The 19,394-nt window shown below is 26.2% G+C and overlaps 2 protein-coding genes across 2 annotated transcripts in view; both read left to right on the top strand.

Moving 5' to 3' along the window:
• Window positions 1-19,394, top strand: part of LOC100570533 (homeobox protein vnd) — a 141,277-nt gene that overhangs the window by 49,469 nt on the left and 72,414 nt on the right. The gene's annotated exons all lie outside the window — the stretch shown is intronic.
• LOC100162131 (1-phosphatidylinositol 4,5-bisphosphate phosphodiesterase) overlaps window positions 12,839-19,394 on the top strand; it is a 66,830-nt gene continuing 60,274 nt past the window's right edge. Inside the window, exon 1 of the mRNA XM_008190255.3 lies at window positions 12,839-12,963. The gene's annotated coding sequence lies outside the window, so the exon portion shown is untranslated. The remainder of the gene's footprint in view (window positions 12,964-19,394) is intronic.

The following is a 19,394-nucleotide window of genomic DNA, read 5'->3' as shown; positions in this document are numbered from 1 at the left end:
GAACAAAATAAGAAATCGCTACATGAGAAATCGAGTGAATATCCAATGTTGTAAAAATTTGAATTTCAAACGATCATAAAAATTTAATTTGACTTTCTTATAGATATTTTTTGTTTGATAAAGGTAGATAATCTTATAAGGATTCTTGTATTACATTTTAAAATCTTTAGATTTAAAAAGAAAAATTTTTACGAATTCTTAACTCAAAAAAGTTTTCTAATTTTCGTGATTTTTCCATATTTTGTCAATTTTTGAACTTTAAATGCTAATAAAAAAAAACTGTGACTAAGGATTTTTAATATTTTTCAAATCTCATTGTAACAATATAGTTGAAGCCTTCTATTAAATTGTCAAGCTTTTTTAATCAACCAATAAAATTTTATTGACATTCATAGAAAAAAAAACTAATTAAATTGGAAAATGAAATTGTCCGTAAACAGCTCAAAACAAATCAAAATATTTTGAAAAATTTATCGTGTATAGAAAATGGAAATGTAAACAACCATTGAAAATTTCATGTATCTATGGTCATTTGTTTTAAAGTTACACCAAAAACCAAAATCAATTTTCTCGAAAACAGATTTTGCGTAAAAATTCCCGTTTTTCCTTAATTTTTCTTTTGTTTTTCCCGGCGCTTTTGAAAACTACTGGGAAATTTAAATTTTGACCTCCCCAATGCACCAACGATATTCACTTTCTGATCGAACAAGATACTGAAGTTGAAAATAGTAGCATTATTTCGACTACTTATCGTGTACACAGACACAAAAAAAATTTAAAAAATAAAAAAAAAAAAAAAACACACATCATTGTAAGATCAATACATTCATTGTTCCACTCAGAATCTAAAATAAATTAAGGATAAACGGGAATTTTTACGCAAAATCGATTTTGATTTTTGGTGTAACTCTAACAAAAATTACTGTTTCTACATACATGAAATTCTCCCTGAATATTTATTTTAGCATTTTCTATACACCATTCAAAATATTTTGACTCTTGTTGAACTATTTATAGACATGTGGAATTTTTAATTTTATTATTTTTCATTAATGTCGATAAAAAATCCATTCGGTTAAAAAACCTGAAAATGTAATACGAGGTTCCTCATAAGTTGTTGTAAGTGGAAATTAAAAATAAAGTTGAGCATAAATTCACTATACTTTTTTATGAGCGTATATATATAGTAATATATATAGTATATATATATAGTAATATTATCGAGTCTTATCTCAGAATCGTATTTCGTATACAATGGTTTTATTTTTTATATTATTAATTTCATATTTAACACATCCATTACAGTGAATTAAAATAAATAATTTGTTGATTTTTCAACTTTTTATACTATTCAATAATTTAAATTCGTTTAATATTGACTAAAAAGTTAATTTAAAACCATTAAAAATTTTGATCATTATATGCTTGCTAATTTGTACGGTCTCTGGAAATTCAACACAATACAACAAAAAATTAAAACATATTGTACATATATAAATGGAAATAGGTATATTTTGTAAAATAGTTTTATGATTTATAATATTAGTATATAGTACGAGAATTATAATGGAAAAATTGTTTGTTTACTACCGTGTTCTCAACCGTCGGAAATCGGAATGAAGGTTAAAGCGTTTAGCAGTTTTCAATTTAAATCAACCCTATTTCTATACATATTACATAGCTATAATATTATACAATAAACATAAATGAAATAATAGTGTTATAAAAGGATTGACTGACACGTATAGCTTTACTGCGAAATAATACAGTTAAAACCAACACTTTCATCAAAAATGTAATTAAAAACTATACCTGGATAAGTATCCAGTACTAAATTACACCGTAATATTAAAATGACAAATTCGAACGATTGCCTGGTATTAGTGGTATTATATACCTATACACCTACTTGCAGGAGTATTCGTTTTTAAATCGCATTGACACGCCAATATATGTATATCCATCTCTCCAGCTGTATTGTGCACGGGTCCTATACTATAGCTGCTTTTGCAATATAATAATATAATATGATCCTTATATGATCTTTGCTATAATATCAATTTGATCGTTTTATTTTATGGCACTTTATTTTACGAAATATAATTATCATTCATGTAATAACAATAATATAGGTAATCTGTTTCGGAAGTGAAAACAATGTAACTATAGTAGATAGGGAATACAGATTATGGTCCAATATTATTGGACCATAATCTAATTTTGCGTAAAAATTCCCGTTTTTCCTTAATTTTTCTTTTGTTTTTCACGGCACTTTTGAAAATTACTGGGAATTTTAAATTTTGACCTCCCCAATGCACCAACGATATTCACTTTCCAATCGAACAAGATACTGAAGTTTATAATCGAAGCATTATTTCGACTACTTATCGTGTACACAAACACAAAAATAAAAAAATAAAAAAAAAAATATAAAAACACACATCATTGTAAAATCAATACATTCATCGGTCCACTCAGAATCTAAAAAACTATAGTTAGTACCAATTATTGGTACAGTTTGTTTGCATTAATTATTGCATCAAAATTAAATTATTCATAAACATATCACCACATAATTGTATAACCGTAATTTAGAATCAACTAAAATTTACTTCCGTAGTGTTTTCTAAATGGTAATCAGTATTTCGGCGGCCGATACAATATAAAAATATATATAAATTATAAATAATGCACATGAAGAGGAGTTTGTTACGATATTATAATATCTACCATATTATTATTGTTGTTTAATAAATAATCCTTTTAAAAGTTCACTAAATTTATATAGATAATGACGATAATGAATGTAAAATATAAACTACCTATTGGCCATTAATAAAGTGTTTTGTGAATGATGATTTAAACATTATAATAGTATGCGTATCATAATACTGTTGTAGGTATTATATAATATTATTATGTATTATGCAGTGTACCAATTTTATGAATAATCATAATAATATTATTTGATTAATTCCCACTGCACTGCAAGCTATTATAAATGCGAGCGATGAAAGACAAAAGTGAAGATTTTCAGGAAAACATTAAACGGCTATCGATCGTCGTAGTTGTTATTACAACTTATTGCGAAACGGCGATTGATGGTTATTCAAATATTCTCTTTTTGACTTCTATATTTAATTAAAATTGACGAACTGAAAATCAATTTTTCAAATTATTTACTCTAATCAAATCGGATATTACAATGGAATAACAATATCAATGGAAGTACAAACAATTCATAAAAATGACGAACAGTTTTTAATTATTTGTTAACATTTATTATTTTAAACGTTTTGAAAATAATTTATCGCTAATGCTATATCAAGTATAATTTCAATAAATTGCATGGCATTAATTGATTTTAAATAAAAAATATTATTACGATTTTTATAATACATTTAGGTATAGTTTCATTATCTATTAAGTAATAGAAAAAAGTAATAAAAAATAACAGTAATAATTGACAGACACAGACATTACATATTTTATGGAAAATTATAGTTATTTTGGTTATGGTTCAATATTTTAATTTTTTTTAGTGAATCGACAAAAAAAATTTATGTCAGCCATTATAACCATTAACATGAGTAGGTAAAGCTGTAAAAGAATCATTAAGCTTTTAATAATAAATTACAATACAATAATTATGTCTCTATATTATATTATTATTACAACTTGACATTTACTTTTTATTCACATTTAATTAGTTTCCAAAAACAATAAATTTATTTGATTTTCATAAAAACTTTTTAGATTTTCAAAAGTTTTTTTTTAATATTACTATTAAGTCTTAAATAATAACTTGGGCTCAATAAAATGTAAAATTAATTACTGGGTTGAAAAATAAAATAACAATGAAAACGGGGCGGATAAAAACTCGCTGAACATAATTCCAAAATATAATTCATTCATTTACTATTATTTACTTAAATATTTTTCTTAAATCAAAAAATATATTCCATTAAAAAAAAGATCATAATTCATAAATACGAAAATGATGCTAACATTTAATATAATAATATAGACAGTAAATATTTATCATAATATTAACTATCTAAATACAGTGTAAACTATAAAGTAGCACAGTAAATATATAGTTAAACACGAGAAATATATACATGGTACATAACACAATATTTGTCTGTTTAGGAAAACTTTCAACCAAAATCTGAAATCAACTCTCTATGCCCACTGGAAAGTCAATATTTTTCGATATTCGCATAAAGAACACGTTATTAGAGAAGTAAAAATATTTATTGCTCCTGAAAATTTCATTAAAATCGGTCCACCAATAAATATGACGGTACTACGCACTTGAGGCAAGCGAAGAAAATTTACTGATTGGAAACACGCCCTTCTATTATTCGTGTACCTAACTATAAAATGTAATAATCGTATTACGTTGTAGGTATACAATATTACGGAAATACGGGGCATGGTGCATTTTATTTTCTGGTCGGAAAATGTTGTGACCTCGTTGTTTCTAGGCTATATTAATAATTACTTATCGAAAACGATTAACCAATGTCAAAAGAGTTTGGTATCAGATATCACAAAATTCTCGACGCCTGAAATTAATATTAATTATTTTCAACCCCCGAAAGAGAAAGTCAACACGATATTTTACATCAAACATTATTTATGTTATTTTCTAAACACTAGCTGTATTTTTTATACGTTATATTTGAGAATTTATCAAATTATTTTCACAGGGTTCTACAAATTTAAATAATCAAATATAAAGTTGCAAAACGATTACAGGGCAACGGTACAGTTCAAAGCATCGTCGTTAATGTTATAATACAGTTTTTAATTAATTGTATTGCTGGCAGTGTTGAGTTTATCTAGATAAATATTCTTTTATCTTTTATCTTATCTAGATAAATAGAGAATATTAATTTACACCGTTATCTAGATGAATTTATCCAGATAATTTAATTTATTAAACGGCTTTTATTTATTATAATTTATAGGTAGACAACAATTAAGTAATTTATTAAATAGGTAGTATTTACTAATAACTATCGACATTTTCAATAATCTACTATCAAGTTATTCTATATTGCTACGAGCTTACGAAGAGTACCATAAACCAATATAAAAAAAGGTGGGTAAGTGGATGTCGCTCTGCTGTACAGTAGGTTACAAGTGGGTCACTGTATAATGGATTGTATTAAATTTGAATTCAATGATATAATATCACTGTATAAGAAAAACGATTCAGAGCGGAGACGGTTTGTCAGTCTAGGTATTTGACATACCTATTATAGGTATACTTATCTATAGTATTAAAAAAAAATTGACCTATATAGGTATTAATAATAAATTCCAAATTAATCATATCACAATATCCATCAGGTAACGCGTTATACATCAACAACAAACCGTGGTACTATCATAGATATATAATAGTATACTTTAGAAGTTTCAAGTACCCACAAATAATATTATACAATCACAACAAAATAACTAAAATAGTTATTCCCGGTTTTTTAATATGTAATTTCGTCCAAATTTGAACTTAAAATTACTATAAAAATAAACTGTGCTTATGTATTTTTTAGAATTTTTGGTAACAGAATTAAATATTTACGTGGAATCTTGTTTTCAATTTTCAATCCTTAGATATAAAAGTTGAACATTTTATAAATTTTTAACTACAAAATAATTATTCAATTTTAAATTTGATAAATTTTGTCAAAATGTCAACTTCAAATGCTTATAAAAAAAAATTGTGCCTATGTATTTTTAATATTTTTCAACTGCTATTGTAACAATGTATCAGGAGCCTTGTATTAATTTTATAGAATATTTATAGAAAAAAAAACTAAAAAAATTGAAAACTTACAATCTCCGTAAACAGCTCAAAAAGAGTCAAATTATTTTCAAAATTTTATTGTATATAGAAAATGCTAATATAAACATTCAGTGAAATTTTCAAGTTTCTACAGTCACTCGTTTTTTAATTACAACAAAATAAGAAAATCGTTACGTAAGAAATCGAGTGAATATCAAATGTTATAAAAATATGAATTTCAAACGCTCATAAAAATTTAATTTGAGTTTCTTATAGACATTTTTTTTTCGATAAAGGTAGATTATCCTATAAGGAATCTTGTATTACATTTTGTAATCTTAGTTCTAAAAAGAAAAATTTTTACGAATTATTAACTCAAAATAATTTGCTAATTTTCGTGATTTTTACATATTTTGTCAATTTTTGAACGCTAATATTAAATGCTAATAAAAAAAAACTGGGACTAAGGATTTTTAATATTTTTCAAATGTCATTGTAACAATATAGTAGGAGCCTTGTATTAAATTTTCAAGTATTTTTACTCAACAAATAAAGTTTTATTGACATTCATAGAAAAAAAAAACGAATAATATTGGAAACTGAAAACGTTCCTAAACAGTTCAAAACAAATCAAAATATTTTGAAAAATTTATCATGTATAGAAAATGGAAATATAAACAACCAGTGAAATTTTCATGTATCCACAGTCATTCTTTTTAAAGTTACACCAAAAACCAAAATCAATTTTCTCGAAAACAGATTTTGCGTAAAAATTCCCGTTTTTCCTTAATTTTTCTTTTGTTTTTCACGGCGCTTTTGAAAACTATATGAAATTTCAAATTTTGACCTCCCGAATGCACCAACTACATTCACTTTCCCATCAAACAAGATACTGTTGAAGAAAATCGAAGCAGTTTTACTGCCCCAAACCGTGATGACAGACACAAAAATAAAAAAATAAAAAAACACACATCATTGTAAAATCAATATACATTCATCGTTCCACTCAGAATCTAAAATGTATTCGATAATTTATCTAGATAAAAAAATAATTTTTCATCTTTATATAGATAATATTATTATAATTTTTCTTTATCTTTATCTAGATAAAATTATATTTATCTCGGCTCAACACTGATTGCTGGCAATTTATTGATTTAAACAAAAATATAAGACATTTTGATATATTATAATAATAATATTAGGTATATTATATAACCCAATACTAATATAATTAGCTTTACTTTTTATAATATGCGTGGACATCAATTATATGTATCCATAGTATTCCATACGCCATACAGATGTACTTAACTGCAGCGTACTACTTACTTGAATGGTTTGCAGACTATCGCTCTATATGGCGGTAAATTCAAAATCTATTATAATTCATTTTAAATTAAAAGATTATTAGGTACGAATAATTTCACAAGTATAAAATATAATTAAATAATAATTAAACGGTAAATTCACGGAAGCCAATACAATTTAAAATTTTTGTTTTCTAATCCACATGTTAACGGGTTTCTAAAACACATATTATAATAGATTTTAGACACCTCTAGGATCATTATTACCTTTATAATGTTTCGTCTGTTGGTTGCGTTGGTTGAGCGAGAAATATTTTTTTTAAATATCTCAAATCACGAAAAAAAACTATTTTCTTAGATATAAATTATGGAATCCAGTATAGATACCAATTAAAAGTTCTGTACTAATCTGATGGAACCGAAAAAAATCACACTAACAAAATCAGTTTAAATGAGTTAGGGTTGCTACTAAAATGTATACTATAGCTGCTTCTTCACGGTTTTTTTGTTTGGGGATAAAAAACAAGTCGTACAAATTTGGAAAATGGACATGCAAGTCACATACTAAATACTGTAAAATAAATAAATATGGAATACGTATTTGGGAGTGCATTTATATTATATTGACCTACTTAATAACGAGGTGCTACACCTACTATAATTAGCAGAGTGACTTTCTCGGTTTTTAAATAGAAATGTGTAGCTAATCTTCTAGAACCTTCTCCACCACTTATCTTTATTATTTTTCCAGTCATTTTAATATGCTATTTACCTATTTTTTTTTTTTTTTTAATGATGTTTAAAAGCCTGGCAACTATGGCCATTAGCTGTTTGTAGGGGGAGGTATAGTTGGATTGGAACACGTGTGTGTATGTGTCACTAAAAACCCGGGTGGTCACCCATCCGGGATCTATAGTGACACAGGCCAGTGCTTGCAATTAGAACACGTTTCGTAACTGAATGCAACCCCTGCGCCACACCAAGCTCAATATGATACCTATTGTTTTATATAATATTATACAGATATTACATTGCATCTACTAATATACTACCCAACGTACACAAATATCCAAATTTATATTTTTTGGCCGTATACAGAATTGTCTAGTTGCTTTATTCATTTTGCATGTCATATTGTATCATTGCTTAGTTACAGTAGTTAAATAAAACGTACCTACCCAATTATTTCTAAAGAGATGTCACATCCGGATGTGTGGTCTCCGTCTTACGTACGCACAACATAGCAAATTTTAAGTTCACAATTATGCATTTTACTCTGTTATTAATAAATTTCAATAAAATGTGCAAGATTGTCATTTAAATAATAATCACGGAGGTTATTATTGATAGTTTAATTATTTTGAAGCAAGTTATTATCATTTTAAAATTTAAAATTTATAAGAAATGTAGCTTAAAATAACTTATACAACTTGCTTCTTAATTAAAATATCAATTTAAGTCTCCTAAATACTTAAGATATCTTAATTTAAAATTATTTAAATCGGGAAATTAACTCTAATTTTAAAAGTAACAGAGTAAAATGGATTATTGTAAACTTAAAATTCGCTATGTTGTACGTCTTCTTAACAAGCTTATATTATTAAAACTTATTCGTTCTTTATATTTTTTTTAACAATATAGCGACTGACTCATGACTGGACCATAATGCTGATTGATTCGTATAGTAAAATTAGACTAATATAATACACAAGTATATAACTCAATTTAAAAGGTATTACATACTTATTGTGTATTGTGATATTGATTTATTATGTACATGAGATCATAAAAGCGTTAAAGTAGTTGGTTCATTATAGCCTGTAATGTTGTGTTCACATATTTTTCTTATATAGATATTTGGATTTCGTGAGCCTCATGAATACAGTTATGATTTTGATGGAAAGGTTTCGTGAAAATCAAAACATTAGTAATAATTTAAATGTACTATATGGTACTTAATACCTATTCATAAATCATAATAATATGTTCTAGTGCAATTAATAATCGGTTAAACGCGAAAGGCACACGTCTATTCTGTGTGATGGCGTAAACCAATCTAATATCATTTAATAATATTATTCATTGCTAATAAAGATAATAATATTACACTTATAACTAGGGCTAGGATTTTGTAGCATTTGCATTTTGTTTCATAGTACTACAGGACATAGCTAATCAAAAACAAAATTCGATTCATTCATCACAGAGTTCAAATATGCAATTTTGATTTTGCTTTTTTTGCATTTTCTTATGATATTCGTAAATAAATGCTTTTTTGGTACTTTTTTGTCAGTTTATTAGCTTTTTAATTATTTTTTGTTAATTATACGCATATTTAACATTTTTAGAACATTTACGTACATATTTATCTAAATTATTATTTATTAATTTATTTTAATTATGTCATTATATATACTTATTTCATGATTTTGTAGTGAAATATTATCGCCTTATCGGAAAATATTTCTGAAAATAGATTCTTAGATTTTGTCAAAGTGATTACCGAGTGGGGAGTAATGGTTACGTAATACGTTGACATTAATCGACATTTAATAAAACGGTTTTTAATTTATTTTTTTCAATATTTATAAATTGTGTTTAGTTGTTCTAAGAATTACTTAGTGTGACATAGTGAACAAGTGTGTTTAATAAATTTTTTTTTGATATTAAAAATATTTTTCAGCTAAACTTAAAAATGTTCAAGTCTTTTTTAGTTGTATTTTCTTGGTTAAAATGCTTTTTTTGTAGCATTATTGACAATTTTTTAATTTCTTTATTGTAGGTTTTTAGTGCTTTATTTTCCTAGCCCTACAGTTATAACTATAGGGCTATAGACCGTATCATAATAATTCTTAAATAAAATGTAATAATTTTGCACTAAAAATTAGTTTCAGAAGTTGTCAGACACAAACAGAACCAATTTGGCTTAACTTAATACAATACATTTTTTTCAACGTGAACCAATTCGGCTTAAATTAATTAAACACCTTTTTTCAAATGGGAACCCATTAGACTACTCCCTATATTATTTATCCAAAAGCGTAGATACCTACCAACCAACTTACCTAAATGCATAATAATAACACATACCTACATCATTGTGTATTGTTTTAGTAAACAGGTGATTCATTTTATGTGATACAAGAAATATATTTGGATATTCTGACCTCAATATCGATCACCGTTGAATGAAATTAAAAAAAAAAATTTATTTTATTTTATTCGTTGTCTTTTATAATAATTTAATATTTTAACATAAAATTCAATTTTACAATCGAATAATAATTCGTATCATTAGTTTTTTTTGGAACATAGATATAATAATATAGCAAACATTCATCACATTAATTTAATTTCATTGGTGACTTTTTTTTCAACTGTAATTGTATGAACGTCGTAGGAAAAAATTATTATTTTAAATAAAAAGAAAACGAGTTCCTACAATATTCAAAAAAAAAATGTTTTAAATTGATTGTTTGAAAAAAAGTACCATTAGTTTTCTTTCATTTGTAGTTTTTTGTAATACAATTTACTTTCTACTCATTTTTGAAATATATATTATAATATATATTAGATTTTTTTAAACAAGTCATAATGCAGCAAATATTCTAATTAGGAACTTTTTTTTTTTTTTTGATAGTAATAAATTCATATTAGTAACTTACATAATAATACCTATAGGTACAAATATCAATAACATAAACCACCATCGTTTCTTTAGTTGGTTTTCAATTTCCATTGGATATTTTGAATTATTTATTTATTGAAAATTGATATAAAAGGCTGGGCATTAACGAGTTAAAAATTAAAATTAAGTTAAAACGTTAAGTTAATTTTAATTAAGTTAATTAACTCGTTACTTTTTTTTTCAAATTAACTTTTAACATAATAAGTTACTTTTTTCAAAATTAACGTGTTAACTTAAAGTTAATTGTATTCCAAAAATATCTAAATTAAGTCAATTTTCGTCCGAAGAATAACGCAAATTTTTTAATGTGTATTTACTTTGATGTATCATTTTAAATTTACCCAGTAATTTTCTTGGACGTAAAGAAAAACTATCTAATAAACCATATAATATGACTGAATTTTTTTTTTTGCAAATTAGCAAATTTTAACTTTACACTAAGTTAAGTTACTTTTTTTTTCAAAGTTAACTTTTAACTTAACGAGTTAACGAAAAAAAATACGAGTAACTTTTAACTTAACTTAACTTAATTATTTTAAAATAACTTAACTTAACAAGTTAAAAAAAATCGTTAACTTGCCCAGCCTTGCGGTTTTGTAATGACATTAAAAAATACAAATATCGTTTTTCCGCGATTAATGTACCTACCTACTTTATACACAGTGTGATGATCTTCATATTTATACGTTCATTGAAACGACGGCCTTAATTATGTTTCACACCGACACGTCTACTTCAATCGTCGTCGACACTATCATTGTAGTCACTGTCCTGCATATATTATAATTATTAATTACCGTGTACGCACACGCACTCGCACAACCACTCTGACTTACACATTCGTTTATAGTCACAATGGTGTCTAAATTGACTGCGGTCGGACTTTTATTATATTATATTACACGCTCGGATAATTATACTATACTAGCATATTATACTTATAATATATAACGCACACGCATAGACAGTAGTCTATATACTATTATGTATATATAATGTCTATATTATGTACTACATAGTACATAATATTATATACTATGTACATGCAAAATAACGTATGGTTATGCCTATTGTTGACTTAACCATTCAACATATTATTATTATTGTATCATTCGGTGTAGAGAATTTCAAAACATGTACGATAAAATATCCCTTATCAATACCAAATACAATATTTAGAAGAAGCCCGTAAGCAAGGCCGTATCCAGAAATTTTTTCCCTCCAGATGGGGGGAGGGGGTCCAAAACATGCATATTGTAATTTTATTGCATTTAGATTTTGATATTTGGTTAACAATAAGATATTTTGAAGAAATTTCGGATACGGCCTTGTCACGGCGGATGGACGATATTATATAGCATATTAGCACCGCACAAAAATTCTGGATTTTTTAGCCAAAATTAACATAGTAGGTAAACAATACTTTTGAAAACCACAGCCATGCCCTTTGAACTCGTGCAGCTGCGTCTTGGATGCAAGCATTTCAAACCATGTAATTTCAATACCTACACAATAATAATATCATATAACGTACACGAATATCCATCCTGGAGACGTTGATACCATCGCCGCTATATTATAATATGAGTTAGGTAATAAAGAACAAAATAAAAATGCATTTTCTCCTCCTCGTCCTCCTCGTCGACTTCCTCGCCGTTGCAAAAGACGTTTGTACCGTCGAAGATAATGTTATGACAACGGTTGAAGTCCTCGCCGTACATAAACGATCGCTGCCGGCGAGACAAAAAACGGCGGGATATTATTTTTTTTTTACGTCTGGCGATCGACCCTCCCACCCGATTTGTCCGTCAGCGACGGTTTGGTCGTCTCTGTGGGTGAGAGTTTCCGCGCGCGCTTTTCCGATCGATATTGCGTTTTGTTTCGCCGCCGCCGTCGACAGCTATTACGATGGAGGGCGGGGACGGTTTTCGTGAATGTGCGGCCTTCGTAGGGTGGGGTGGGGGGTAGAGGAAAAAACACGCACGCCGCGCGCGCACACACACACGCCGACGCTGCACAAACGTATATATCACGCGAAATCTTTCGCTACCGTAATCAGTACTTCCTTGACCGCCCACGCAGCAACATCGTCGTCGACGTAGCCGCCGCCGACGCCGACGCCGCAGCAGTCGTCGAACGGCACCGTCTTTATTTGCGCTGTCCCGGTAAGCACTACTCGCATGATTTATTATTATAATAATAATAATAATAATAATATGTTAATACGATATTGTATGTGCCTATGTACCTATATATTATTATAGTATAGTATATTAATTGTACAACATTAAAATAATAAAATATCGTCGTATAACAATATAGGTATGCCAATATTACAGCGATGTATTTTATATTATTATTATTTCCACGAAGGTATTGAATGCAATAAACATTATTATATTATTGCCATTATAATATTTTATAATAATAATATGTATAACTAAATTATACAGCAGCGGCGTGCGCGATTCTATACTGAATATTTTTTCGTCGTGTAAATAGGTACATTAATAACAGACAGATAGATACGGGTGCGTGTAGTAGTCGTCGTTATCGTAAACGGTGTTAGTTCGGTAACATGCGATGTATAGATAGGTTATTTAAATTTTTTATTTTATATAGGTCCATGTAGTTATATTATATTAATCAAAGGTGTAAATAATTCATACTTATCAGAAGTTTTGGCACGATCGGTTTCCGTTCATAACGTATAATAATAATAATATAATATTATGTGTAGTATGATTGGTGTAGGTCGAATGTTTTTCTTTTTGGGTGGGGGGAGGGGGGTTGAGACTTTCACACGTGTGGTGCGAAAAGTCCCGTCGGCCAAAGTTCGTTATATTTAAACGATTGTTGAATAATTCACATTTCCGCCTTAGCTCCGCCCTAATTTTGTTTTAATAGTATATAATTAATTATATAGTCTATGTATGTATTTAAATTTAAATTGATGCTATAATTTGTTATAAAAACGGTTTTGTGCTTAAAAATAACACCATTTACATTGATATATTATTATTATTTCCTGTGTTTTTTCTTTCGTAATACCGTCAACATTATTATAATAATATATGATATAATAATTAATAATATAAGACAAATAAACCGTTAAAACGTGTTTCAAAATATAATAATAGCTGCGTTCTACAGCTTACTAGTTATTGCAGGGTGATTCACCTGATATGCTTATTGCTCACCCTCATAATTAATTTATTCGAATTCTGATTTTTGATATTTTTAAATTTACTTTTATATATCATAATTTAAAATTCTTAAAATTGCTTGTACCTTCTTCAGTAGTGTTCTGTGGTGACTTATGTTTTTCAAATGAGGATTTCCCTTTTCAGTTTTTAGTGTAAATTATTTATTGGATCATTTGGTTGATTCTTAATGTACCTAAATCAAAATTTTAACAACTAGTTTCTACATTATTAAAATGTTTATAGCTTATACTAAGGATAATAGTCCTTAAAAATGGTTTTACGAAAATATAAAATAGATGTAATAGTATTTATTATATTTGAACCACTTTTACAAATCATACATATTGATAGATTAAATATTAACTGTTAACATTTTCAAATTAGTTTATTCCCCATATTATATATTAAACCGCATTCATTAACTACGCATGTACCAATTTAATTCTGTTCACAAAGTCAAATAACTCAAACACTACTCCTTTTAATTTTAATTTTGATACGTCAACATTTTCAAAAAATGATCCACTATATTTTCAGTAGAAAAGTAGGATTGTCTTTTAAAAATATAAGTTTCTATCTCCACAGGATACTCCTTAAATAAAATAAAAAATTTTTAAGAATTTGAAAATATGGTCTTTGTTTTTAAGTATGTAGTTTAAATTTCCAAAAATCAGATTTTGAATAACTTCATTATTGTCGAAGAAATAAAGGGTAAAAATCTTTGAAAAATCACCCTGTATATATGGTTATATACAACGTTCTTTTTAAATAAGTCTTGTAAATAACTCGACTCTTGATGATATTCAATACCTATCTAAATCGTTTCGATACTTTTTGATAATCATAAATATTTTCGGGGTTCACACACTCTGTAAGAATTAGATCATTGTTGTAATTTTATAAATAAGTAAAAAGTCAATATACTACCTATACTTACGTAGAATTTCAGAGTAATTTAAACTATTATTGGAGTACCTAAGTACTTACCAACTGAGTATTACATTTTAAATAATGGGACCTCCACGCAAATTGGATTTTGTTGTTACTTTGAGACAGTCTAAAAGTTAAAAGTTCCCAGTACTTTTTGAATTAATCTGGAGTAACAAAAAAAAATACGGAGAAACTGGAATATTTACGCAAAACATGTATTTGTGACTAAATTAATTTTTTTTTATTTGTTATAGTTCAAATATGAATAACTGTAAAATTCAGAAAATTGAATTCTTCACAAAATATTTATATTTAAACTTTCTAGACATAATATAATTTTCAAAATACCTGTTTTAGATTATGAATACAAACATTTAAGAAAATATTTATCATAGGATTTAATACATTTCAGTATTACTTGATATACATATATATATTGTATTACTTGATTATTATTCTCTACAACCAATTAAATTTTAAAAATATTTAGTCGAAATTGAATCGTTTTATATGTATCATGAACCTATTTACAATGTTTTATATTACACGATGTTGCCTTATAAATCAATAACAATTATAATATTATGATAGGTACCTATAATATATTATTATTATTATGTAACGAATGTGAAGTTTTTAGAAAAATCTGTTGAACCTATCGTATTAGGTAGGTACTATATAATATTTTATACTAATTGAATTACAAATTTTATTATAAACAAATTATAAAATATCCATTACAGGCCTATACTCAATGCATACGAGGTACACTCAAGGGTCAACACCTATACTGAACAGCATAGCGATTTCTCCGTTTTTTTTTTTATTTTAAGAGGTACGCGTAAACGAAAGTTTTGTAATATTAAAATACTTGATATTATTATTACAACAGAAGTCTTTCCGAGTAAATGGTAGAGTGCAATTATTTAAACTACAATTTATACTAAATAACCAATAATAATTAATAACACATAACAGATTAATGATGTCTAACAGCGGATTAATTATATATATATATAAGTATAAATAATTATATAGTCTGCGTCACTATGTGTTAATATAATATTATACCTGGCTATATTGTATGTTATATACATAATATATGTATTATATAGGTACTCTGGTGATTTATTGTTCACTAGTAAATTCAAAATTTGAATGTATAAATTTATCACAAAAAAAATTGTAAGATAGATTTACATTTTTATGGTTATTAAAGTTGTATGTTACACCTTTATGTAGGTATGAAATTATAAACGAACCTGTTTTTACTGCCGGCATATTTTAAGTATATGTGTGTAATATGTGTGTGTGTAACCCTAGGGGATTGGTATATAGAGTAAATTATGTATAATCTGTATAGTATATATGTGCCCGAGGCTCCAAAATCCTAAACGCACTACTAATTAAAACATCCTAAAGTTGATTAATTAATAATCCCTCTCACTTGTTTAATCTAATTTTAATTATAGGCGTATAGGTAATTATTAATTTGTCGTAAAAAATAAAACGGATATAGGTATGTTTAGTTATATGGATATCGAAAAATCATAATAATTTCTTAAATTATGCGTTATACCTACCATTATAATAGGAATTGTATAGTGATCTGTCTGACTGTGTCTGGGGATCAGCGGCTGTTTAAACAAAACAATTTTAAATCATTCAATATTATTCCAATGCTATAGGTATGTATAATAGAATATATTTTGTAATATACCATATGAGTAAATTAAACATCCCGAATATAAATTTTTAAAAACAAACTTTATCTTTTATATATGTAATTTATAAAATCTGCATAATGTTAAATTAAATAATTGTTTTTTAAATCCTCGGAAATATTAAAATTAAAAAAAAAACTCAGCTAATCCACAGTCTGGCGGTGCTCGGTGGTCGTGTTTCGGTTATAATGTAGTATCCACCGTATATTTTATCTATTAATGTTTATTAATGTATTTTTTTTTTTTGACATTTTACCTAAAGATCTCACCGAATAGCTTTGTGATGTAGGCCACCTAAAGGCGAACGGGGAGAACAGATATTGTCGTGTTGATATACCTACCTCATTAGTCAATTTTCTATAATCGGATAATTATGTAAAATATTATATAGGTACATTTAACACACTAATTAATATATTATATATTTATATGTGGTAATATTATAAGCTTATGCCACAGTCAAACAAAATTAATTAATTTTGGATTTTAATTTGGTAATCTCAAAGTGATTTCCCCAATATTTAAGCATTAACATTTTAATTATAAAAATATAATTTTAATTACTATATTTTGGTTTATATTAATTCAAAATAAAATATTTAATTGATAATTTAATTTTAAATTTATTAAATTATTTTAAGTACCTACTTACACTGCAAATACTTTAGAACTATTGTAATATTTTGAATACAATAGGTATACGTGTGCCTTGAATATAGTTATTATTATTATGTATTTAAATAATTTTTCCTTATGTAATGTTCGTATTGAAAAATTGTAGCTCTGATTGATCACAATATCTGATTATACAATTATATTATATAAACTTACCTATAATATTATATACATATTACATTATGACATGAATATTAGGTATATTACATAAAAATTATTTTTAAATTATTGTATTTGATACAATATAATTAGGATACTATGAATATAAATTTAAGATAACTTAAATACATATTATAGGTACTATTACATTTATATTAATCAATTTCTCATTGTTGTCTTATTCAACACATTTTTAAATTATCGTTCCTCATCACATCAATTCATGTAAAAATATTACTATTAAATATTAGGTATAGAAAACTAATAGCTTGTTCCAATTTATTTTTCAAATTCAATATCAAATTTAACATTGATTTCACCTACACATTTTGATTAATTATACACATTTTAATATTATAATAAGTACACCGTTCTTTTCTGTTATAATCTCGACATATCACTTCAATGTTATTACGATATAAATTAAACACGAATTTGCATTGGTTAGTACAAATTGTAAACAATGTTAACGATTATTAGAATCTGTATATTCTGATAAAACTTTTTTTGAATGCCTATTTTTAAATAACCATTATTAAAATACGCAAAGTTTGAAAGTTCAATGTTCATTAAATGTACACTTTTAAATTAGTAAAACTGATCACTTATGACGAAAATTCAAAACTAGAAGTAGAACAATTTTATAGTATGCTTATCAACAACTAATAAACTTTGAATAATAATTAAAAAATATAATTCATACTAATAGGTACTTATATTTGTATAATAACTTTTGGACAAAAAAGATAGTTAGATATAAATATATAATTTTTAATTAAAGCTCTATGGTATAATATGTTTATACCACTCAAATTTAAAATTATATCAGAAAAAACTAATTCAGTAAAATTGTTGTCATAAATGTTGTCACAATTTCTTAGTTTTTAGTTGACAAAATAAATTGAATAAATTAACTTAATATATATTCCCCGGGGTTTTTAATAAGTTAATTATTTTAGATTCTGAGTGGAGCGATGAATGTATTGATTTTACAATGGGGATTTTACAATGGTGTGTGTTTTTTTTTTATTTATTTATTTTTTTTTTGTGTCTGTGACACGATAAGTAGTCGAAATAATGCTTCGATTTTCAACTTCAGTATCTTTTACGATGAGAAAGTAAATATTGTTGGTGCATTGGGGAGGTCAAAATTTAAAATTCCCAGTAATTTTCAAAAGCGCCGTGAAAAACAAAATAAAAATTAAGGAAAAACTGGAATTTTTACGCAATATATCGACGTTGGTTTTTGGTGTAACTTTAAAAAAAATGACCTTAAATACATGACATTTTCACTGGTTATTTATATTTGAATTTTCTATACACAATACAATTTTCAAAATATTTTGATTTGTTTTGAACTGTTTAGGAACATTTTCAGTTTCCATTTTTAATAGTTTTTTTTCTATGAATGTCAATGAAACTTTATTTGTTGGGTAAAAATACTTGAAAATTTAATACAAGGCTCCTACTATATTGTTACAATGAGACTTGAAAAATATTAAAAATCCTTAGTCACAGTTTTTTTTTTATAAGCATTAAAGTTCAAAAATTTACAAAATATGGAAAAATCACAAAAATTAGCAAATTATTTTGAGTGAAGAATTCATAAAATTTTTTTTTTTAAATCAAAGATTTTAAAATGTAATACAATATTGCTTATAAGATTTGCTTAAAGATCTACCTTTATAAAAAAAAAAATTTCTATAAGAAAGTAAAATTAAATTTTTATGAGCATTTGAAATTTTTACAACATTGAATATTTATTCGATTTCTCATGTAGCGATTTTCTTATTCTTGTGATTCAAAAACGAATAACTGTAGATACATGAACATTTCACTGAATGTTTATTTTATCAATTCTTATACTTGATACAATTTTCAAAATATTTGAATTTGTTTTGA

Source organism: Acyrthosiphon pisum, chromosome A1 (genome assembly GCF_005508785.2).
Source record: "Acyrthosiphon pisum isolate AL4f chromosome A1, pea_aphid_22Mar2018_4r6ur, whole genome shotgun sequence".
Lineage (NCBI taxonomy): Eukaryota > Metazoa > Arthropoda > Insecta > Hemiptera > Aphididae > Acyrthosiphon > Acyrthosiphon pisum.
This window is presented reverse-complemented; position numbering and strand designations above follow the sequence as displayed.